The sequence below is a fragment of the Mirounga angustirostris genome, unplaced genomic scaffold (genome assembly GCF_029215605.1).
Source record: "Mirounga angustirostris isolate CCGP_5_RB_7025 unplaced genomic scaffold, mMirAng1.0.hap1 SCAF_6, whole genome shotgun sequence".
Lineage (NCBI taxonomy): Eukaryota > Metazoa > Chordata > Mammalia > Carnivora > Phocidae > Mirounga > Mirounga angustirostris.
In genome coordinates, this window is record NW_026991714.1 from 148,886,741 (window position 1) to 148,912,914 (window position 26,174).

Sequence of the window (26,174 nt, forward strand, 5' to 3'; positions counted from 1 at the left end):
CCCAAAGAAGTCCTTTTGGCTGAATTCTTTTTGTCTAAGAGGCTTTATTTCTAAATATTCCAAGGAGAATTTCGAGGCAGACTGTGCCAGCACTTGGAGAATGTTGTGCAACCTTTTTAAGAAATTGAGTAACTGCACTGTTTGCTGAGTACAGTATTTATTATCTATGTACATGGATAATGAAGCCATCCCTCAGCTTTTTAATTGGTTGCACCGTATCCCCCAGCAGTATCTGTAGTCAGAAGACCATTTCTTATGAGCTTTGCTTATGTATTTATACACTGGTATTTCTTTTAGATGATGCAAATAAAAATTTTATTTGTGCTACATGGATAGACAGAATAAATTATATACAGCTGTGAGATATCACAATATATTTTATGGAGTGATCTTGTTGACAAACCATAAAAGCAGGTCCTGAATGATGTATACATCCAAGCCCTCAGAAGCCCCGGGAAAAAATATGACCTTATAAAATATACAGTTTGCATACATTTTGTTTTTCCTAATATTTGGGCATCAACAAAATCGGTTGCTTAAATAAAAAATGTGAATAGTTTACATTGGGGAGGAACTTCTGGCTCTTTTTCTGTTGGGTAACCAGATACACTGCTTGCCATTTTGATAAAATGGCCAGTTTGCTTCAGTCTCATAGTGGGGAAAAAAGCATATTAGATACTTTGGTTTCTAACACAATTATCATCTGTAATAATGAACTTTACTTTCTCAAGGGAAATGTATATGTCTATTTTGCTTTTGTCCTTGTCTGAGCTTTTCACCTTCAGATTTGATTATGACCGGCCAACAGGGAAGGTGTAAGACCCAATTCCGCAAGCAAGCAAGCATCTTTGTAGCAATGGCTTTTAAGGTCTTGGAAAAGCCACCAACGAAGACACCTGCCCAAAAGGGACTGATGATCCCCCCGTATGAGTCACCCAGAGCCTGGCTGCCCATGAAAGTCCTGCCCGTCCCTGCTCTGGCCAATCCTCCTTTGCCTGCCTTATTAAGAACAACCACCTGATGCCCGTCGATGGGCTTCGGTTACGTACAGGCAGAGACTGCTGTGGAGGTCTGGACGGTGAGCAATGAACATCTTAGAGCCACAAGGCCTGGCCCCGGTCTTGAGTCCTCGGATCGATGCTCTCCAAGCCTACCCCTGAGGTTCTGCTCTCTACAAAGAGGGACAACATTTTCCTCCCTTCCTAGTTCTTACAGGGTGGAGGAAGCTCAACGCAGTCAAAGGGCTTTCAAAAAGTGGCAGAGGAGGTGAGTGGACCCATGCTTCAATGCATGAAGTTAGTTTAGGATATCTGAATGCACATTTCCAGACTTCTACACAGTGTTTGTCTGACCAAACCATGCTAACAGTGTGAAAATGACCACTGCCTGTCGATCGTCAGAAAATGCCGGGCGTCGGTACTGGTGGGTACCCATTCAGGCCACCTAGTGGGTCACTGGGGAAGCAAACTCTGATGAGATTACTACTCAAGATAAAACTTAAACATCACATATGGAGTTCTGGCTTTGAAAGGAAACCAGTATCAACACCTGCATGGACCTAAGAGAGGAGAATTGATCTGAGGCACTAAAAGTAGGATTAAGATAAATATTCTTCTGAAAATCTAGTTGGGGGAAAAAAAATTGAGGTAGCCATTATGAACTGCAAACCAATCTGGGGACAAGGCTCTGGAAACTCACAAAGCATTTTCCTTAGCCCCAAGTATGCAAAAGCTAAAGAAAATTTTATAGAACTGAGCCACTCCTTATTTCAGGGAAATATGGTGGCAGTGCTCCCATAAAGGGCGAATGTATTTCCTTGGTTCAGATTCCTATTTGCACTTACCAAATAACTGTCACTCTTTCATTTCATCTGCAGACTCCCCGGGTGGAAATTAGGAATGTGATTTTAAAATGACATAGCTCAGGGATGCTCAAAAGAACCAAGGGAAAAGTTAATCAGAAAAAGAGTAATTTCAGAGTGGAAAAATCTGAAAAACACTACTTCGGCCAGATGATCAAGGGCAACATAAATAGCAATGTCATATTGTCGGTATGTACCTTTTAAAGGATATGGTAAAATTAACACTTTACTTCTGCAGTCTTACTCCCCCAAACCCATGCCCCCAGTCTAACCTGAGACAAACGCCAACAGATGTGCATCCTACAATACACGTGACCAGCACACCTCGAAACGGTTGAGGTCATCAAAAACAAGGGCACTCTAAGAAACCCTCACAGCCAAGAGCAGTCCAAGAAGGCAGGACGACTGTCCTGTGGGGTCACATGCTGGATGGGATGGAGAAACAGAAAAGGGAAATGAGATAAAAAAGGAAGGAAATATGAGGGAAGTAAGTAAGTTCATACGAATATGAACTTCAGTTGAAAAGGTTTAATTTTGGTTCATAAGTTACGATAAAGGTATATATTAATGTAAAATGTTAACAGGGGAAAGTGGTTGTGGGGAATATGGAAATGATCTATACGATCTTCTCGATTTTCCTATACATCCATAACTATCCTTTAAAATAAAGTCTATTAATAATCACTTTTAAAACTTAATCTGAATCTTGGGGGAATAATGTCATTCCGGAGCAATTCAGTATCCGAAGCCCAGAGATGGCTGGTGACCACGGAGGACTCCAAATACCAGCAAACTGGAGGGCTCGCCTTTCTTTGTTCTCATATTGCTCTTCATTCAGGTAGAAGAGAAGACTTGGCAGCTGCAGTCAAGTGAAAAGCACCAAGTAACTGACAAGGTTTTCCAGAGTAGGAAAAGGCAGACGTCTGTGAAAGCAGTTGATCCTCAAGCAACTGAAAGGCCTCCTACGTGCCCCCAGATACTCTAGAGAACACAGAAATAACAAGCTGCTGTAAACATTTCAACGTTTTTGGATGATTGGCTACAAGGTTCTGGGGGAGTACAGAAGTAAAAAGTTGGTTTAGGAAGGTGACACCAAGTGACAGTCACATAAATACTTTGATAAAAGGATGCTGAAACAGAACCAGACTGTCTCAGAGCCTAAGATTTTACTTATCCACACCGGCAGGCTAAACTATCAAGACGAAGCCCAATGTAAAGGAAGTAGTCATAGTGTACTGAGTCAGAAGACACAGCTTACACCCATCACAGGCCATTTATGGATGATCTTGGGCAAGTTTCTCTTCCTTGACACTCAGATTCTTTCTGTGTCCAGGAGGCTATGGGACCATCATCCACCACACGAGACTGGCAAGAGGACCAAGTGAGATCCTGGATGTAAAGTGTACATGGGTGTCATTTAGCTTAGTTTTTTGTTTGTTTTAAAATCAGTGTTTGGAAAGAAATACATGAAAATGCTCTTCCAGATTTTTTCTGAGTGTTGGGACTATGAATTCATTGTTTTTCTTCTTTATGTATCTCTGATTTTTCTATAATCAGCACATATTACTTTTATGATGGATAAACTTTTATGATGAATAAAAAAATAAACTTAAAAAAATCAATCATTTGGACTTGTGACAACAAACCAACTGCTCGAATGTTTTCCTTTCTTACCAGCTTTCCTGGTATCACAGATACACAGACTTGGGCATGCCAGAGGACAGAGCCCATTTAGAAATAAAAGCAATCAAGCACTATGGAACAATTGCAATTTTGAAAAGATGTTTTATATGTCATTTCCAAACTCAAAGAAAGCTGATTATAGCTTCTCAGAAATGTTTCAAATGGATTCATATCCCAAGCATCCATTGTCTACTACACAGAAAAATAATTCTCCATGCCCATAGTGTACCCTGTTTGCAGGGAGCAAAATCATTTACAACATTAATTTATTACGCTGGTCAGTGGAAGCTAAAGCAAGGACCATTTTACAAATGGTCAGACTGAATTACCTGATTATATGGATTATTCCTAATGTTTCCTAACAACAAATGGCAGAATTAATGGCAAAACCCAAGCCCTTTGCATTTCAAATACATTCATTCACTTTGCCCTTCATAAGAGGGACCAAGACGTGCTGCAGGAATTCATTTGATTACTTTTGGGGGTTGGAGTGGGGTCAGAATTTTCCAAAATTTACTTTGCCAACAAAAAGTATATAAGGGGGGAAAAATGGAACCAATGATTAAAATCTATACTCCAGGAGCCATTATTGAAAGTTAACAGCAAAAGGACAAGAATGAAAACTAGTTTATTCCACTCACTATAATAAATTTAGCAAATGGAAGTACACAACAGTGAGGGAGTGGTCACTTTCCTTCTACACTAGAAACTCAGTTCCATGTGAGGGCAGTCTCTCACATCCTCGGTGCACCATGTGTCACCACCGACCAACTTCTGCTAGAATATACACTGATTTGGCAGCACCTGACCGTTCTCTGACCAGGCCTTGCCTTGCTCCATTCATCACCCTTTCTCCCCAGCCTTCTTCTCTCCCTGAGGGACTTGAGCAGCCCCCCAAGTCCCAGCTCTGGACCATCTTCCCTCTCTACTCTGATTGTCCCCCACAGAACTCACTAACATTAAGCTGATGTTGCCCAAATCGATATTTTTCCATATGGCCAACTCACCCAAGGGCAGTCTGTATTACAATATGTACTGGGCATTTTAAGTCCTATGTCTTGTCACCATCATCACCTCAGATTCAGCATATTTAAAAATCAAAGGTTTCATTCCATTTCCCAGTCAGACAACAAAGCATTCTGTATCACACACGTCTTGCCAATGCCACCACCATTCATTGTTCCTTAAGTCACATGGTCACATGGCTGGGTGATCTGACACAGTCTTTGTCTTATGGCCCATAGTCAACAGCTCCAACGAGATTCTTTGTGCTTTTGTTTTCTGAAAGCTCTCCTATTTCTCAATTGAATCCTTCTAGATAGCCTCATCACCTGCAGGTTCTTCCTCTTCCAATCTTAAAGGAGAAGACCATCTGAGAAGAACAAAAACCTACAGCATTGTTTTCCATCAAGAGAACATGATGTAATGTCCCAAGGCAGTAGAGAGCAGTCAGTATGGCTACAGTGGACTGGATGATGGGATGGAGAGAGATGTGACCGGAAGCACAGGGGGTAAACAAGGCCTGGATCATGGTGGGCCTTCTAAGGCAGGGTCTGGATATTGATTGCAATGGGAAGGCATTCTAGAATAGAGTAGTAATCAGAGTAAATCATCCATATTGGAAACATTCTCTACATGAGAATAGAGAGTATGAAGGCTGGAGAAGAATGGATAAACAAGAACCATTCATAGGCCAAAAATTCAGTGTTGAGCATAGGTGACATAATCAGTAAGCACTTACCGATCACAATGGTGAACACCAACTGAACACCTGCTACACACCAAGCCCCGCTCTAACTCCTTAAAAGTTTAACTTGCTTAAACTTCCCTACACCCTATGAAGTTTATATTCATTTAATATATGAGAAAACAGGCACAGAGAAATTAAGCCCACGGTCAAATAAATCAAGAAGCCAGGAGGCCAAGCCACACAGCCAAGTTCTCAGATCTGTGCTCCAGCCATACTGCACAATGCATTAACAATCACTCTGGCCTGGAAACACTAGGAATGAGATTCGATCCTTTCCCGTGTCCTAAAGTCTCAGAACTCCAACCCCTGATCACTTCAACTTGCTCACTCTGTTGTGACCACACGGACCACCCTTCTGACACCTTACTATACCCAGCTATGTCTTACCTCATGTTCTTTGCACTTACTGCTCCCTCTGCTGAAGACTTCCGGCTCTCAAACCTTTGCACGACTCCAAATCTCATTATTCGTGTCTCAGCTCAAATGTTACCACTTCAGAGAAGCTTCCTCCCAACCCAAGATCCTCTCCAGGCCATCATCCTACGCTGTTCCTTTCACGGCAACCGTGAGTACCTGAACTTGCTTTATTTATTTAGCCTTTGGTCTGTCCCCACCTCCCTACTCCCCAAGCTAAAATCACAAGAGGTAGGGGCCCTGTCTGTCAAATTTCCTTTTTTATGCTCATGTGCAGACATGTATTTATTTAATGGATTATTACCAAACAAATGAAAAGTTCTCACAGCCTTGTTGTGATTGTAATGACATAGGGGAGGGGGCCAGGGCTTGGTTCTCAGCTTGGAGGTTCTAACAGGTGACTTTTAGCTTACCCAGCAATGTCTGGTCCCTTGCAGGTCAATGCACAGAACCAAACCCACATGTGTCTTATTTATAAGCCAGGATTCCAATTTACTTATTTTTAATGAGAAAGAACTGCCAAGTCAACCAGAATCCTCATCTAAGGCATTTTGCTCATTATCTTCCCAGCAGGAGATCTTCCTTGAAAAGCCAAATTAAGATCAGAACAGAGAACTGAGGGACCGTAACAGAAACTGTGATCATGAAAGCCCAATATTGCCTTCCCTACCCAAGAGTGTGTACCTACCATGCTAGCCAAGGGAGAGCTGAATCTCAGCAAGTGTGCTGTGCACCAACAGGAAGCAAACACAGACTGAGTATTTGAACTTGATTCTATAGACTCTAGGAGCTCTCGAAGGCTAGCTCCCAAATACTTATTGCCTCATAATGTAGATGACTCTCCTACCACCAGTTGGATACTTCATCTTCCTTATGAGAAAAATGTACTTTGAGTTTTAACTCAGACAACAGTTTGTGGACCTGAAACCCCATGTCTGTTAATGAGAAAATAGATGCAGAATTCCAAAATGCAACACCAGGGACATATCCTATGCCTCATGCCCCTACTATAGGAAAAATTCCTCCCCATTCTCTACCTGCTGGACGCTCAACTGTAGGGACTCCTGTGGCTCAGGCAGTTTGGGGGTGGGAACATGGCAAGACTGGGGGTCTTGGCTTCAAGGTGGTACATGGAGGAAGTAAAGATGGGAGATTATGGGAATTAGCTAGGGAATACCTGCCCAAATCCTAATGACCAAGGGAAAAGCGTGGCTGTCTGGAGGCAGGGGGAGATAGTATTTTACAACTGTTAATATTCTAGTTGTTGACTTTGCCAGTTGAACTGGAGGGTCCCAAACACGAATCCTAACAAATAGTTCAACAGGATAAAAAAACTATTATAACACAGTGGTTAGAGTGTTGAGTTCAGAGAAGTTTTAATTCTCTGAGATTTGATAAATATTAGGCAAACAGAATGACTTAGGAGCATTTTTAATAATTTCAATTAGAAATACTTTCATTCTCAGTTTTTGTCCAGTTTAGGAACTTTTAAACAATTTTCTCTCAATACTACAAATCTTTATTCTGATCTATTCCCATGAGACAACAGAACTGGCCAATCCCGTACTAGCCAACAAGCACCTTACCAGAGCAAGTGCATTTGTGGGTTGAGTGTCATTGCCCTGGTTTAAAATTCATGCTAATGCTGCATTAATTGTTTTAAACGGATTCTCAATCCTCTCTAAAATTAGTGCTGATAAGCCATCCAAGTGCCACCACTGTGAGGGGACCACAATCACTACCCAGAGCTTGCCTTGTCTTTCCCTCTCCCATCTGGCCACACAGGGGAGCCCAGTGGCATCCACAAGAGGAGGCGCAATGTTCCATGGCCTCCCTGCACAAAGGAATGCTGGGGGCAGGGGAGAAAGGGCGGACGGAGAGTGGCCAGGGCTCCCTCCTGCCCTTTGCTGGATATGAAGCATGACTGTTTTCTGTCTATTCAGCAAGGACCAGGCCCTGGCAGGTCGACAACTCAGTAGCCAGTCATAGCCAAAAGTTCTGAAAAAAAGCCTTCTCAAAAATATCTGAGCATTTGTGGGATGTCTGGGTGGTTCAGTTGGATAAGCATTCAACTCTTGGATTTCAGGCTCAGGTCATGATCTCAGGTTCCTGGGATCGAGCCCCACGCTGGGCTCCCTGCTCAGCGGGGGAGTCTGCTTGTCCCTTTCCCTCTGCTCCTCCCAATGCTCACTCTCTCTCTTTCATAAATAAATAAATAAATAAATAAATAAATGAATGAATGAATGAATAAAATTTGAGCATTTGTAAAGAAAAAAAAACCCTTTTCCTTGTTGTTTTAATGTGCATTTGTCCCTAAAGTTAAACTTTTTCATATTTTTATCAGTTATTTTCATTTCTCATTTTGGGGATTATGTTTTCCTATCTTTTGCCCACTTTTAATTGTTTGAATTTATTTCTATGAAACGTTATGTGCTAAGAATATTAAACAGGCTTATTTCTCAAATGAACAAGCAACCAAACAACTCCCGAGTCAACCAGCATCTTCCCCAAGAGTAGAGGAGGCTGTCCCCTCCAGTGGGGATCCCCCTTGTGTGGTTCAGGAGCGGCGGGGAGGGGGTGTAGGGTTCCACATGAATCGAGACCACATGCAGCCTCTGCCTTTCTGGGACCCTTCTAATGTACATAACAGGGTACACAATACTTAACCCCCGTGAGAGCGGAGGAAATTATAGGAGATGTCTTGTGGAAAGAAAGCCTTTGGCTTAACACGTGGCCCATGGCAGAGCTCAATCTGAAGTAGCCATTTGGGAGGGAAAAAAGGAAGGAAAGCAAGCTGTCCTGAGTGTCAGTTTCCTGCCAGCTTCCACAATGTGTGTTCTTCCCTTCAGTCAGACTTGCTTCTGTCCTCAGGGAGCACAAGGCCTGGTGAGGAAGGCTGGGAGGCTGAGCACCTTTAAGAGCAATCTGAGTTGAAGCGGAAAACGGACGGCAGTTGACAGGGTCCAGGATACCAACTGTAGCAGGCTTCAGACAGGTGTGCTCTGGGCATTCCCGTGTGTGGGAAGAGGGCCGAGAAGGGGAGGGAGGGATGCAAGGACCACATCCCAGGTCTGCCCGCACAGTGCGCACACAAACAGCAAGGAGGGGACCCGTGAGGACGTGGATGTCTCCGAGGAGAAAAAGATGTTACCTCGAGTCCACTCACAAGTGCGACTGATGTGCTCTATTGGTCCCCTCTCAGACTTTGTTCTAACAGACATTCGTGTTTATTCTACGGACTGACAGACACTTCCTCCATCTCTATTCCCCATGGAATTTCAAACTCACAAAACCTTCATCACTGAGGAATTTTCTTAGACAGTCACTGTTTATGAGAACAGACAATAAATCAGGATCTGTGTAGGGTTACCAGACATAGGGGAAAAAAGCATGACATCCAGCTCAATCTGAATCTCAGATAAACAACAAATGATTTTTTTTTAATAAAGTACGTCCCCTGTAATATTACGCGACCCTGACCTGAAATTCAGACTGAGCTGGGTGTCCTCTGTTTTATCTGGCAGCCTCAGATCCAGGCTCCTTGAACAGTTCGCTGGCCCACAAAGCCAAAACATTTCAATCAATTCTTAGGAGCATATTCTAGTTTCAGAATTTCAAGTGAATGCGAGAATGCCTGAAACGTAATTATTCTCAATCAATTCAGAGTGGGTGACAATATTTACTGTGGCACAGAATTTGAGACCAAAGAGCCCAGGTGACATATTTCAAAGGGGAAAGAGAGATGGTAAGCTCACTCGAAAGCACACCTCTTAAGTAACTGGATCCTCTTAATCTCGCAGCTTGTGTAACCCAGCTGCTGGAAGACAAAATCTATACACAATAAAGAGTTTCATTCAGGGGTCCACATGACTCCATCCGTCACCGAAGCACATGTTTGGCACAGATTGAAAGCCAAAAGCAGTCTAACAAATATTTCAAAACTGAATTTATATCTTTCTAACACATGGTTTATATACGGATGTAATACCTAGGGAGCTTTTCAGTTCTCAAATAATATCCTGGCTAAACTACAAATGATGTCTGCAGCAGACCACAATACCAAAATTATTTGCTTTTTAAATATGTTAAAGAAAGCTAAGTTTATGAGGGGGCGGCTGCCAGAGATGCCTGCTTTAGTATGCAATTGTTATAAGGGAGCAGAATCCAAATACATCCACTGTAAGCTAAATATTTGCATAATTCCTTATACAAAGAGGGAGCTACTCTCCGAAGCTCCAACTTGGGCATGAAACTACCAAGGATGCTTAGCTCACGTTTTAAATGTTCTGAATATGCCCTCCATCTAGGAAACCGCTTGCAGGTCACCTCTGTACCAGGGCATGTAGGATGTTTGCTCCTGCAGTCCCAAGGTAGAAGCCTAATAGCTTTCCTGGCATGAGAGTGCGCTCAGGCATCCTGGCCGGTCCTAAGTGGCTTTCCCTTTAGACAAATTTCTAGATGAGAACTGAAAACTATTGAAAGACAAATAGTTTGCCTTCAGTGTCAAAAAAGCCTCATGTTTGGAGACTTTCCTGTCTTCATCGTTTTCAGTTTTCCTCCACCTCTCCGATAGCTGGAGATGCAGCTTCCGTCCATCGGGGAGCAGACAGTATTTGCCACTGGCTGGCCAGGGCATCCTTGTAAATGCTCCGATACCCTCTCTGCTCCCAAGAATAAAATGGAAAAACGGAAACTGTCAGCAAGCGCAGTCCCCACGCTGGCCCCCGCTGAAATTCTCCTAACTTTTCCCGTGTGTCCCAAAGATTGCTTTCTGAGGAGGGCTGGGTGGGGAGCAAGGAAATCATCACATTGATTTTCTGTGGAAATGACACAATTTATATTTTTTAACTTGACAGTATTAGCAGAAATCAGAGCCACGTGGAGAAAAACTCTCCTCCTGAATGGGCATGCATTCACTCTAGAGGGCAGACTCTAGAGCTCTAGAGGGCAGACTCTGAGAAAGGGAGGGGGAGGGGGGACAGGGACAGCTGTTTGGGGTGTCATCCCCACAGCGAGGCTCACCTGGCCCCACAAGGTGACCAGCATTTTAGGACGCTGCTGTCCCAGGGCCTGACTGTGCACATTTCTTGGAGGACTTTGTATGCTGGCCTGGATGCAGGAAGGGACAAGGGTGTTGTCAATGGCAGTCTGGTAGCCAACATCTCCCAGGAGCTTACAAAGTGCTCTACCCAGCCAAAATTGTCACGGTAGGTTGTATGCACCCCGTTCTCCCCACGTGCAGGAAGAGGGACAGGATGGGTGGGAAGTGAGCCTTGGGGAGGCCAAGTGCCTTGCAGAGCTCACCCCCCTGGTGGGTGGCAGAGGACTGGCTCAAATCCAGGGCTTCACCAGCCATGGTCACCTCAGACTCTGGGTCCCTTGACACCACACTCCTCCTCCACAGTGGTATGCCCAGATTAGGGGCTTCAGTTACCTGAAGCGGGGCTGGGAGGCAGGCAGTCTTCCAGCAGAAGCTAGGCTGTGGCAAGGGCCATCCTGAGGTCCAGGCCCCACTCTCAGCTGAAGCTGATGCCAAGCGACATGGGCCCCCTGACCCTTCAGTCTGTCCCCTGGTCTCCCCTCCAGTTTCAGGTTTCCCACTCGACCTGGACCTCACCAGATGCGGCCCGGTTGTGACCAGTGCTCCTGCCGGCTCTGCCCTCTGCCAGCCCCATCCAAGTCAACAGGCTCTCCAACTTGATGCCCAGGCCAGTTCTCTGCCTCTCTGGAAGCCACTCTGCACCCTCGAGGTACAACAGATCCCTGTCCCACCCAGAGAGCTGCCCAAAGCCTCCCACGGGGCCCTGCGGGCACCTTGTACAGTCTTCCCAATGTGGAGCCTCGTGCCATGGCATGTGGTCATCACCTGGCCACCTGGGAGCTGGCCTCTTAACAGAAGCTTCTACTTTGAGCCCCAACCCCCAACACCCAGGACCCACCACATGCTAAATAAGTGTGTTGAACAGATATGATAGAGGGGATGAGGTCCAGAAGTTGTCGAGTGAGACACGTGAAAATGCCCTGGTTGACAATTTGGGTCCAGAGAGAAAATGCCAACCTCCTCATCAACAACACAACAACTCCATCTGTACCCTGCTTTCCCAGCCTCCTCTCTTCTGATGCGAAACCCCCGCACTGAGCCCCCAGGGGCACTAGTTGGTTTCAGGTGTCATCCACGTGTCCCATGATTCAGGCCCTAACCCTCACCTGCTCTTCAGACTCAGACCTAGGAGTAGATGGTTGAAAGCACTCAAGCAGGTCACTGGAAAGCTCTGGGCCTTCTCCCCCCTCCTCTAGATAAAGGGGCACCAAATTATTCTGGGATCTTCACTAAAGGAACTCAGACCTCGAGTGTCTCAGGACCCAGGCACATTAGCACCACAGCTGGCTGGGTGCAAGATGCTCTCAGACAGGACTCAGATCACAGGGGACACGTTATTCCCTTCCTACACCCCTTCCAAGTCTTTTAATTGGGGCAACATCTGTTTGGTCTAACAGACCTAATACCGCCCCAGCCCCTGGCTGACCACCCTTTTGCACAAAGGGAGCAGGGCTCTCGCTCAGGGACATCAACAGGCGCCACTGTCTGGCTGCAATGTAATAATCCCGCTGTGTTTTCCTTCCATTTGTTTTTATACTCTTTGTGACAAGTGATACTGGCCTTCCATTTATAATATGGAAGTACAATTTCCTCCTTAAATAAATTGAAGCAGAATGTGTATATATTGACTTAAAGGAAAATTTAAGATAAACTAAGAAAAGATGTTATTTAAGTGATAGCACAGGTGATACCCACATTTGAAAAAGTCATGAAGTTCTCAATGCCAAGTTGTGAAACCTGGTAGTGCATGGACCGCTTAGACCATGCTGGCCCACACTGCTGTGTGCTGAATTACTGAAGCTGCTCGATAAATAAGCAGGGTCCCACCCCAGCAGAGATGAGATCCTGATTAAGGGAACAGTACCAAGTGGGGTATGAATCTGCATTCATAATAAGCTTCACAGGTGATTCCAATGCAGGCCATCTGGTAGACCAGTGGTCTCAGAGACCCTGGGCTTTGAATCAACAATCCTTGACCACCACTCTAAAGTCAAAGCACGAAGGCTGCTCTTACGAGAAGCACGTCTCTATTTGGTGATTCGTACTATGATCAAAGCAGGTTTTGCTCTACTACTCCAGAACATCTATCCTTTCATCCATGAGACATTTGAGCATATCCTACATACAAAATACAGCCCATAGATTGAAAGGGAATTACCACCCACTCCCTATGTTCAATGGATGCAATACCTAATGAGTGGAGATGTATGAGCCATAAACTCTGATAGCAATGAGCTCACAACATCATGAGGCCACTATTGAACCCCCCAGCCTTTACGGAGTACCTCCTGTGTCGCAGGCCCTTGGGGCCGGGAGTCAAAAGTCACAGGCCCAACTCTGAAAAGACTTCACAGTATGAAGTGGAGCAGACAATGGTGTCAGACCAAGATGGTGGAGCACCCAGGGAGAATGCCTACACAACTTGGAGAAAAGAACTGGGGGTAGAGGTGGGAGGACCATAGTCAAGGAGGGGTCCTGAGGGACAGAGGTTCACAGGCACAAAGGGGAGGCGTGCGGAAGGGCATCCAGGGCCGAGAAAGCAACGTATGTAGAAAGTAGCCATGTGGATGATAAAACGGGGCAGACACTGTGGTCACATTAGCTTGTCACACTTTCCATTTCATCTGTAGAGGATCTCAACCCATTTATTAAAGAGCTAAGTTCTAGGAGGGCCTCTGGTAGCTAAATGAACTAAACAGGAGATGCATGAGTTCTAAAGCCAACCACTGCTCGTGAGTGGACAAAGGTAATGAAACCCAGCTCTAGCCTGGCCCTGCTCATAGACCTTTCGGGAGATTTCACAATGATCCCAGAATCCCTAAAAAGATTGGGAAACTGCCTTCTGTAACAGTTGACTGCTTCCAGCTGCCCTTATGTGGGAAACACACTCCCCAGGGATAACGTCCCTTTGCAAGTCTATAGAGTCTTGTTTTAACCCCAGCCAGGGACTCATGTTCACAGCACATTCTACATGCCTAAATGTAATATCATAGGAAGGTAGCCCATGAAAATTTGAGATGACATATTTTAAGTAATTTTCATACTGATTAAAAAAAAAAAAAAAAACCTTATTTAAAAGGAAAGATATCTGGGGTACCTGGCTGGCTCAGTTGGTGGAACATGCAGCTCTTGATCTTGGGGTCATGAGTTTGAGCTCCAGGTTGGGATAGAGATTAAACAGATGTTTTAAAAAAAGATATGCATGTATTTACTTATTTCCCATTGATACTACTTCTGTGCCTCCATGAAATCCTGCTCTTTCCCTAGTTTGGTATCTCTCTTCGGACAAGTCATCTGACCTTTTCAGCCTTACCTTCCTCATCTGAAAAATGAAAGATTTATGGATTGTCACCATGGCTTTTTGGGGTTCCAAGAATAGTACTGTGGTTTTAGGAGTCATTTTTATTAAAGGAGAATCCCCAGAATGTGTCCCATCATAACTCTGCTTTAATGCCCCTGGCTCCTGCCCTCCATTAACCCTTGGGTTTTGAGTAACTAGTGGTCTTCTGCTCTGGGAGGAGAGCCGAGGGAGGATTCAGGAGTGACCACACATGCACATGGCGTCAGGCACGCAGGAGGTACTCCACGAACATCTGGGAAGGGGACGGTGAAAACAGTAGTAGCCATACAACTGGGGGAGTCTCTAGTTTCTCATGTATCTCTAAAATCCTATCTTCTGTATACTTTACTAGAAATGATACATGCAAATAACATTTAAGTTTAAATTACTTTTTTTAAAGTAGGGCCTTAATGGAAAAAAATGCTTAATGCTGAAAACTAACTGGTTGGCTATTCAAAAAGAAAGCTCTGTGGGAGGATCTCTGGGGGAGAAAAAGTACCCAGACACATCCGAGTCTTCCAACGTGTTCATTTGTAAAGTGAGTGCCATGGAACTGACAGAGGCAAGGTCTTCCGTCATGACTTCTAAGACATTTTGTTTTTTAATGGAATACTCAAAAAAGATAGTCAATCAGTGAAATTCTAAATCTACACTCTTCATTTTGGAGTGGTGGCACCATAAGGACATAAAAGTTTTTCACGTATTTATATTGAAACTTGCACTGGTCTGGGGCCCCTAGGTGACTCAGTCAGTTAAGCATCTGCCTTTGGCTCAGGTCATGATCTCAGGGTCCTGGGATTGAGCTCTGAGCCCCGTGTCAGGTTTCCCGTTCAGTGGGGAGTCTGCTTCTCCCTCTTCCTCTGCACCCTTCCCCCTGCTCTCTCTCTTTCTCTGTGTGTCAAATAAATAAAATTTAAAAAAACAACTTGCACTGGTCTTGGAATTCACAGTCATTCACAGAAAATTTGCCCCACAGAGATCTGACGTCAATCGTCAAAGAGCAATTCTCTGCAGAAAAAAGAACCATTTTTTAGGTAGAAAATTTTTTAAATTCTGTCTAATGAATACTACACATCAAAATAGATGGCAGGGAGCCAAAAATTTACTAAGAGGAAAATGTATGGTTTTAAATGTGTTTATTATCAAGAGATAGGAACCTAAATGAACTAGCCAAAAAAAAAAAAGCCAACAATGAAAAATAAAAGGAGTTAAAAAAAATAAAAGCAGAAATTACTAAATTAGAAGCCATAAATAAAAGCAACAGATTCAATTACTAAATCCAAGACTTAATTCTTCAGATGGACCACATCCATATCCAAAACTCTGTTATGTCCAGACAAGGAGAAAGACCAATTGTAAAGAAAGAGAAATAGGTATATTTATAGGTACAAAATTTAAGTTATAATCAAGTACTACACATTCTTTATACTAGTAAGTCGGAAAACATGGATAGAAGATTTTTCAGGAAAAGAGGTTACCAAAATTGGCTCAATAAAGAAGTAGCAAAACCAATGGCAATGTAAGTAGCTGAAAAATCTGTAAGAGATTTATGTTCCATAGAGATTCTGGGCCCAGAGAGTGGTAAGGGAAAGTTGCGAAAACCCAAAGACAGATTATTCTCGTATTATTTTTACTGTCCCCAAACACACCCACACACATAGTCAAAGGCAGGACAAAGGAAACCTGGGGATTATGGCGGTTGCTGGAATGGCCCTAATCCTTCACTCTCCCCCTCTCTATCTGAGCCCCAGTGAGTCTCTAGCTTCAGGACTGAGATTTAGCATTGCAGCTCCTCTTGGCAACCCCACATGGCTTCATTCCGGGTTTGGCTACCTGACCTGGTAGCCAAAGTCTGAACGCTAGCGGGTCAGACCCAAGCAGAGGCTAGAAATGGGCTTGAGCGTTACAGCTTGTTAGTTCTTGTGCCTCTGCCTGACCCACAAGAAGGTGCCTGGGCAAGCCGGCTGGAGGGACAGAAGAGACTCGGAGCAAAGCCTAATCACCAGATCAACAAGTCAGAGGACCCATAAACATATGAACAGGCCTCACCAAGACCAGAACTGCCCCCCGTAAATCCCTGACTCACAGACTCAATACATGCTTCGTGGTTTTAAGCTACTGAATTTGGGGCCAATTTATTAAACTGTATTATTGTGTCAATAAACAACTGAAGACCACTTTGCCTTCTTAATTTAGATGTGAAAAATCTTAATTAGAACACTAGGAAATTAAATTCAGCAGCATATTAAAAATATGATATACCTGGAAAGAGTCAGATATGTCCCCCAAATATAAGGATGTTTTGATACCGGGAAATCCATCAATGAATAATTATATCAAAAGTCAATGAATATTTGTATCAGTAGATCAAAAGATTCAAAGAGAGAGAAAAAAGGAAAAGATGTGGTGGCTCAGTGTCTAAAAGGCAGTTAATAAAATTCAATATCCAATGCTGATTTTTAAAAATTCCTATTTGAAAACTAGAGAAGTTCTTCCTTAAAATAATGAACTTGCATCTTAAATCTACAGTCAATATCATAATCAGTGGTGAAAACACCAAGGGCCTTTCCATTTAAGCCCAAAACATAAGAGGGATTCCTACTATTTGCACAAGTTTTTAAAACTTCTTTATATCTGAGAGACTGCAAGAAAGCAATAAAAAAAATTCAGAGAAATAAATGTAAGAGAAATTATTTATAGGTGATAGGATCAGTTACCTAGGAAACCCAAGGAAATCAACTGAACCTCTACTAAAACCAGCAAGATATTTTAATAAACAGGTCAGTCCCAGCATGTACATATATAAATCAATACAAAAATACCATTACTGAAATAAAATTGAAAATTGGATCCCATTTATAATGACAAGAAAAGAAAAATAACCAAGGGGGGGAGGGGAAACCTAAAAAATCCTTCGTGAGAAATGGATGATAATGCTGTTCACCCAAAATTATGGTTCATGGGATGCCTGGGTGGCTTAGTCAGTTAAGCATCTGCCTTCAGCTCAGGTCATGATCCCAGCATCCTGGGATCAAGTCCTGCATCGGGCTCCCTGCTCAGCGGGGAGACTGCTTCTCCCGCTGCGTGCCGTTCCCCTCCTTTTGCTCTCTCTCTCTCTGTCAAATAAATAAATAAAATCTTTAAAAAAAATTATGGCTCACAACAGGGTAGTGTCATAACACGTAAGTAGCTCTTAACAAATCAGTATGAGAGAACAAACAGCTCAATAACAAAGTGACCCAAGGATATGAATGGACAGCGTAAAAAAGGAATCATAAGTTGTTGGTAAACGTAATGGGGAGAAATTCAACTGCCTTAGTAGGTATTTAAAGAGAATCTCCTCCAGCTCCTCCTCCTGCCCCTCGCCCTTGCTTCTGTGAGCAGGAACTTACCCCTGGCCTCCCTCCCTGCCCAGCCCCCCCAGGGAAGGGACAGTGACATCTACAATCCAAGAGACTGGGAGGAGAAAAGGCCTGCTGTGGCTCAGTTCCCTCCGGGCTCTCCCTCTCTTCTTGGACCTGCCCTCTGCCCTGTGTGAAGGGTAGTGACCCCTCAAGGAGGCGACACAGCAGCAAGCCCACTCGGCCACCGGCCGAAAGCCAAATTCTCCCACAAGCTTCCTTGTAATAGCTGATAGTTTGATCCCCAATGTTCAGTTCCTGAGGAATCAATGCATTCTGAATCTAAGAAGAGAAGAGCATGCTGTTTATTTGACTCCCAAGCCCCAACAATCATTAAAAATGTGAGTTAAGGGGCACCTGGACGGCTCAGTCAGTTAAGCGTCTGACTCTTGATTTCGGGTCAGGTCATGATCTCGGGGTCGTGGGATCAAGCCCATGTCAGGCTCCATGCTGAGTGTGGAGTGTGCTTGAGATTCTTGTTCTCCTTCTCCTTCTGCCCCCTCCCTCATGCACACATATACGCACGTGTGGTCTCTCTTCAATCAATCAATCAACTACTCCATCCAAAAGAAAATAGGAAAAGAAAAAAAAATATATATATATAGGGCATGTATAAAAGAAATAGATAATGAATTTAACTCCCATGTGAATAATCAGTTTAAATGTAATTAGATGAAATGTTCCATTTTAAAGGAAGAAACCCTCAGAATGGATTAAAATGCAAGGCCAACTAGTTACTGTTTATAAGAAATGCGCTTTGAGTATAACTACGATAGATAGGTTAAAAGTAAAAATAATAATAATAATGGAAAAAGATGCTCCATGCATACATATGTGTCACTAAGCATAAGAAAGCTGAGGGGGCTGAACAAGTATTAAAGTGGACCTAAAAGAATTACTACATGAGATACAGAGGAAATTTTGTAATGATAAAAGGACATAAGCAGACATTAACAAGGTGCACAACCTACTAAGAGTTTCAAAATACACCAGAAAAAAATGGATAGAACTGAAGGGAGAAACAGACAGACTGACAACGCTAGTTAAGGTTATACTACTCTCCCAGCAACTGAGAGCAATGGCGAACAACAAACCAGTAAACTTCTAGAAGATTCAATCGCACCATCCACCAATCTGCCACGTGTAGAGCACTGTTCATCCAATAGCCGCAGAAACCACTTTGCCTCCCACTGCTGGTGGAACACTTGCAATACAGACCACACGCCGGGGTACAAAACTAGTCTTGACAGATGTAAAGATCTAAATCATTAATAATATATTATCTGATCACAAAATGAAATTAGAAATTAAAAACAAAATGATATCTTTTTAAATTCTCAAATATGTGGAAAGTAAGCAACGCATTTCTATGTAAGCCATAGGTCAAGGAATTACATTACAGGGGGGAAATTTAAAATATTTTTAGCTACATGATAATACAAACACTGTCCTTAAAAATTTGTAATATGCAGCTAAAGATGTGCTTCCGGGGATATTTCTATTTCTAGATGGTTCTGTGGGAAAAGAAGAAAGGTTTTGTATCAATAGCCTAAGGATCCACCATAAGAAGCTAAAAGAAGAGCAAAATCAAAGACAAAATAGAAAGAAATACAAAAAGACAGAAGGCTGGAAATAGAAGACAAAAGAGAAAATCTTTGAAACCAAAGTTGCTTGTAAAACTGATAAAATTGTTAAACCCTCAGCAAGGTGAAAGAACACACAACTTACCAATTTCAGGAATGAAAGAGAGTGACATTATTACAGAGAATAAGGTTATTACAATAAGAAAATACTATGAAAAATTGTATGCCAATAAATTTAACTCAGATAACATGGATGTGTTCTTTGGAAGTCACGAATGACCAAACTGACGCAAGAATGAGAAATACCTGTTTGGCCCTATATCTGTTAAAGAAACTGAATTCACAACTAATGCCCTCCTCTCAACATGCACACGCACCCAGCCCTCTCAGTGGCCAGATGACCACACTGATGGATGTTATCAGACATCTAAGAGAGAAGTAATAACAATCCTACATTAATTCTTTCACAGAATACAAGAGGAAGGAAAACCTCCCTAACACTCATTACGAGGCCAACATAACCCTTATACAAAAACAGACAAGAATATAATGAGAAAAATATTATAAACCAGTATCTCTTCAACACAGACTTAAAATCCTTAATAAAATATTAGGAAATCAAACCCAGTGCTCTCTCTTTATGCATGTCCACACACGTCCACACACATGCACACAGGAAAATAATGCGCAGTTCGTTTTTGGATTTAAACTGCCCATATTCCCAGGACTAAGCTAATTAGGCCACCCTGTTCTTATTTAAAACTCTTCAGCCACATGGATTTCACTATTCCTTTGATAACCTACTTCAATATTTTGTGATCTGGGCTTAGTTTTTAGGCTATTTCTACAAAGGACTGATGGTAAACCACCAAGAGAAAAATGTATTACAAAAATAAATAGGGCACAACCTTAAGAAATGTACTTCTAAAATTACTGTGAGTTTATCAACAATGAACTCTGATGTTCTCAAACAGTTGTGTATAGAAATGTTTTTCACCCAGACCACTGAAATCATCCAGCATGGACATAGATAAAAGGATAACCAAGGTCAACATAAGGAAACAGTATGAAACAAAGTAAAATTTATGAATTGCAGATTGGCCTGATGTGAGGTTTTACGTTTTTTGTTGTCCTTGCTTTTGTAGTTGGTTGCACTTAAGTTCTGCTTCAGAGTCATTTTATCCCCCTGTTGAATCGTCACTTCAAAGGCTTAAAATGGAGTAAAGAGAGGACGGGAAAAAAGATGTGAATATACAGTTGAGTTCATCTTCACCAGGTCACTAGGTGCTGGCGAGAAAGAACCCAGCCCAAGGCAGCACACACTTACTCACAACCGTCTTTCCCCCCGGCTGCTTCTCAGGGAGGTCATGGGAACAAGCTAAAGCTGGTGGAGACCTCTTCTGATTGTTTATTAAGTTATCAGCTCATATCTTCTACCCAATATAAAAATACTACTCCAAGTATAATTTCATGTATTTCCCAGGGATGTTTCTTTTGGATCACTTGAAGATACTAACTACCGGGCGCCTATGTGGCTCGGTCAGTTAAGCGACAGACTCTTGATGTCAGCTCAGGTCATGGCCTGGGGGTCGTGGGATCGAGCCCCACAGGGTCTCTGTGCTTAGCACGGAGTCTGCTTGTCCCTCTCCCTCCGTCCCCCCCCCCCCACTCTCATATTCTCTCTCTCAAATAAATAAAATCTTTAAAAAAAAAAAGATACTAACTACCCTTTCAGCACCAAATATTAGGACGCACGGTCTTTTTAAAGAAGATTGTCCAAATATGCTGATGCATTTACCTGAGAAGTTGCACACCAACAGAAGTTTAAGTAGAGGGTAGAGCTTCCGGGAGCCACGTTGGCTGACAAGAAAAGGCAGCACGCACGGTGGGGCCGGCGGCCGACTGCGCCAGCACTTGCCGTGGGGCTGAGACGCGCTCAGGACGCGGGACAACAGCGAGCAGCTCGGATGCGGTCTGTCGCCCCGGCGCTTAAACACGAACCAGGAAGACAAACAGGCGGCGGTCCGGGCGCCTGGGTGGCTCAGTCGGTTGGGCGGCTGCCTTCGGCTCAGGTCATGATCCCAGGGTCCCGGGATCGAGTCCCGCATCGGGCTCCCTGCTCGGCGGGGGGTCTGCTTCTCCCTCTGACCCTCCTCCCTCTCATGCTCTCTGGCTCTCATTCTCTCTCGCAAATAAATAAATAAAATCTTTAAAAAAATAATAAAATTGTTGTATCTGCCTGTTTGATCCTATTACCATTATATAAAACCCTTCTTTGTCTCATTACCATCTTTGTTTTAAAACAAGTCTATATTGGGGCGCCTGGCCTTTGGCTCAGGTCATGATCCCGGAGTCCTGGGATCGAGTCCCGCATCGGGCTCCCTGCTCGGCGGGGAGTCTGCTTCTCCCTCTCCCGCTCCCCCCTCTTGTGCTCTTTCTCTCTCTCACTCTCTCTCTCAAATAAATAAATAAAATCTTTAAAAAAAAAAAAATCTTAAAAAAAAAAATTCTAGGGCGCCTGGGTGGCTCAGTCGGTTAAGCGACTGCCTTCGGCTCAGGTCATGATCCTGGAGTCCCTGGATCGAGTCCCGCATCGGGCTCCCTGCTCGGCGGGGAGTCTGCTTCTCCCTCTGACCCTCCCCCCTCTCATGTGCTCTCTCTTTCTCTCTCTCTCAAATAAATAAATAAAATCTTTTAAAAACAAAACAAAACACAAATCTGTATTGTTGTCAAATAAATAAAATCTTTAAAAAAAACAAAACAGGGGCGCCTGGGTGGCTCAGTCGGTTAAGCGACTGCCTTCGGCTCAGGTCGTGATCCTGGAGTCCCAGGATCGAGTCCCACGTCGGGCTCCCTGCTCAGTGGGGAGTCTGCTTCTCCCTCTGACCCTCTCCCTTCTCATGCTCTCTCTCACTCTCTCTCTCTCAAATAAATAAAATCTTAAAAAAAAAAAAAAGGGTGCCTGGGTGGCTCAGTCGGTTAAGCGACTGCCTTCGGCTCAGGTCATGATCCTGGAGTCCCAGGATCGAGTCCCGCATCGGGCTCCCTGCTCGGCGGGGAGTCTGCTTCTCCCTCTGACCCTCCTCCCTCTCATGTGCTCTCTCTCATTCTCTCTCTCTCTCAAATAAATAAATAAAATCTTAGAAACAAAACAAAACCAGGCGGCGGCCCAACGCGATGAGCCCTCGGAAGAGCAGCGGCCCTCGCAGCGCACTCCGCGGCGGGAAGGCACGTCTCAGCGGGCGCCCAGCGCGCGGCCGGAGCTGTCCCGCAGGGGGCCCGAGAGCTCCGCGGCGAAGGGGGAGGACAGCAAGGATGCGAAGGCGGCCGCACAGAACCACCCTCCCCAGCAGGGCGCCGCTGCCACTTCTGACGCCTCGCGCCCGCGCCCGCCCGCCCCGGGCCCGGCCCGTTCTCGCAACGCTCGTCGCCGAAAGAGCGCGCCGGCGCCGACGGACGGCTGAGACGGCTCCCGATGGCCTCTGCACGCGCGTGCGCACCCCCTGGCGCGGGCTCCCCCCCGCAGAGGGGCCGACCTGCTCACGTGCTCTCGCCGCCGCAACGCGGCAGTACTTCGTGATCAGACTGCGAAGCTCGTGGCGTAGGTCTCCCCAGCAGACTCCCTGCCGCCTTCCAAGCTTGCTTGCTTGGCTGAAACTAGCCGCCATGGTGGGGAGGGAAGCGAGGGAGGCCTCCTGCCAAGGGCCAGCGAGGAACGCGGACCCTCAGCCCAACAGCCCTCGGGGAGCGACGTTCGGCCCGTAACCAGCGAGCCTGGAAGCAGAGCCTTTCCCAGTGCAACCTTCAGATGGGCGCCTGGCCCAGGGGTCGCCTTGATGACAGCCTGCGACAGAAGCTGAAGCAGAGGGCCCAGGGTGCCCACATTCCCGACCCACAGCAACTGCGAGGTCATAAGGCTGTGCCACTTTAGACCACTGAGTCGTGGTCACTTGGTACACGGCAACAGGTCACTAATGCATTCGTGCATGTGCATTCATAATTTAAATATTTTCTACAGCCATCATGGATAAGTGATTAGGATGAGTCCTACATCTTACTTGGGAGAAAGAACAGAGGACAGATAATTATTATTCAATCAGCTTCCCTGGCAGAGAAAACCTGTTTAAGCTAAGTCCACACATGCCCCTTTAATGTAGAACCAAAGGGTCAAGACTGTTAGCCCCTGAGAATGGGTCCCTAGCCTGATCTTTCCTGTCAGTCCCTGAGGGTCAGGACCCACCTAAGGAAAAGTCCCCGGGATCTACACAGTGAACATCTCAAGTATCACTCTACCCAGCATCTTTCTGGAAAAATGAGATGCTCTCTCCTCAAATCCCAGTACCGCAAGATCAACACAGGACGGGGCAGCTGTGAAGGGTTCCAAATCTGGAAGGGCACTTGGGAGTCATGGTTCCTTCCAGGGTACCCACATTGGGTGAGCCACCGTGGGCTCTGAAATCCACCATCTAGTTTGGTTGTGACTCAGCCTCCTATCAGACGGAGCTGCGGCAAACTGCAAGTGCCCTATGCCTTAGTCCCCTTATCTCTAAAAAGGAAATAATTAGAGCACACCCCTCCCAGGACTGTAGGGAGATTTGAATGGGAGGATTCATGTAGAGTCCAGCGAGCACTGAATGTTCGGTTCCATGCCAGGGCTTCACAATGACTGGTATTAGTATGCCCATTTCTACTGCCTATTTGCCTGTTTGGACAATACTTCTTGTGCACAATCTTGCCGTGCCACCTGCTTGCTTGTGTAACCTCGTACACGTTGAACTTCCTAGCCTTGGCTTTCGTATCAGGAAAAGAGAGTGGCCATAGCATATCCTGCCCAGACCATGCACTGAGAATGCATGTAAGCTCCTGGATCAGTCCTGGCACATATTTACAAAAGCAAACACTCCTTTATGGAATTCCTTCATTCTGTCTTCAAAGTAAGAGCAAGGACCCTCAGGAAATATGACTGTTGTCCAGGTACGCAGGTAAAACTGTAAAAACTAGGAGCCGAGTATGGTCCCTAATGTGCTGAACTAAGACTGAATGGATATTTTTTGAAAATTCATTTGCTTCTTTGCAACTCAAGGGAAAAGGTAGCCAGAACCAACAGTTTAAGATTCGGGAGATAAACAATCTTGGCAGTGAGGGAAAAAATACCTTTCCATTTACTTATCTTTTTTTCTACAAATTGGGAAAAATAACATCCACATTCAGTCTTAGAGTGGAACATTTTTGTCAGAGTCTGGAACGTTCTAAATTTTACTGACTAGAAACACAAGGATTCAGAGCCTTTAATGGCTACACTACTGCAATCCCACACTCTAATTGGTAATTACCACAAAAGAGTTACATATATGCTCCATCCACAAAATGTAAAAGATTCCTATTTCTACTGAAATCCTACAAACACCTACCCAGCACCTTGATAAGCATTTAGCGTTTTACATTTTATTTTCCTTGTAATTCTACTCTCAGTCCTCCTCCCAAACCCTTGCTCAACAAGCCAGTGGAAGGTGAAGGCTGGGAAAATCGTGCCCCTGGCCTGGGTCTCTGCTACCTGTGCTCTCTCCAGCCCTATGCTGAGCCCGCAGCATGTCCCATAGTGGAGAAAAAGGAAACTAACAATCATTTTGTTTGCTATAACCAAATATATCTGACATTATTAGGATAATCTCAAATGGTCCTGGTTAACAAAGAGATGCCCCAGCCGGAGACCAGTAAAAACGAACACTGAAACATGAGATTAAAGGCTTGAGGAAAAGAAACAGAGCCATCCTGCTTTCCCAAACCTCTGCTGCCCCTGTGTTGACCTCTGCGATTAACCGGCACACCCATCTTCCAGCAGCAGGAGGGACGGCGGCTCATGGAAGCTGAGTACTTTGGGCTTCCCAAGGCATGAGCCCAAACCTATATCATTGAATAGACAGTGGTACCTACCGTGTGCCTCCCAACCAGAAGGAAGAACTCAAATTACAAAACGCTCTGCCAACATGCCCCTACTTCAGTGCTCACAACAACCCAGCGAGGTAGGCTGTATACGTCTTTTCTCTCTTTTTAATTAAAAAAAAATTTTTTTTAAAGTAGGCCCCATGCCCAAGATGGAGCCCAACACAGGACTTGAACGAACAACCCTGAGATCAACACCTGAGCTAGGATCAAGAGTCGGATGCTTAACTGAGCCATCCAGGCGCCCCTGTATCCTTATTCTTCTTTGACAAATAAGGAAACCAAGGTTCAGAAAGATTTAGTAGTTTCCTCAGGCCACACAGCTGTAAAGAGGCCAAGCCAGGCCTTCTCAGTCCAAGTCTGTGTTCTGGCATGACCCCTGGCACCCTTCAATGTCATCACTGCAGCCTGAGAACACACAGCACCCTCAACTCACTAACTCCGCATGGAAGTGACATCAGGGGAGAGAAGTTAAAGAACTCTCCTTATGTGATGTCATGTATGCCTGTAAGAAGAGCAGAAGCCTCTATTAGGGATCTGTTCATGCTTTAAAACAGTTGTCTTGACTTGGCTTTTTAAACTCCATCCTATCTCGTCCCTTCTGCCACTCCTTTGATATCACTTTCTTACTGAACCTCTGTCACTAACACCATGGCCCTCAGCTGTGCCAAGTAAGAGAGAAGGTTGAAAAGCACTTTCTCAGGGCGAGCAGAGATACGAAGAAAGAGGAGAGACACTGAACCATGCGGAAGTGGGACAGGAAGTTCCCGGGGGACCATCTACTCCAGCTGAGTAAATTACGCTCCAATGAACAGACTTCCCTACTAAGAAACTGGAAGTAAAACTTCATGCATTGAGTACACTAAATCCAAATTTTGGTGACAAATCAGACATCTGATTTTTTGAGATAAATCAGTAGAGAAATCATTCTGTACGGGATCGTGTTAGTCATTCCAAGAGTTACAAAGATACACAGATGAGAGTTCCAATCACTGGCTTGCCCCATCATTCAATCCGCTCTCTATATTAGAACCTGAAAGTATGGAACAAATTCAATATACATCCCGGAAGGCTCACATGAATGGAATTCTGTTGACA

General features: G+C 44.5%; 1 protein-coding gene across 2 annotated transcripts in view; it reads right to left on the minus strand.

Annotated features, from left to right (window-relative positions):
* The window catches only part of ADAM12 (ADAM metallopeptidase domain 12), a 347,363-nt gene that overhangs the window by 307,119 nt on the left and 14,070 nt on the right, over nucleotides 1-26,174 (minus strand). The window lies entirely within an intron of this gene.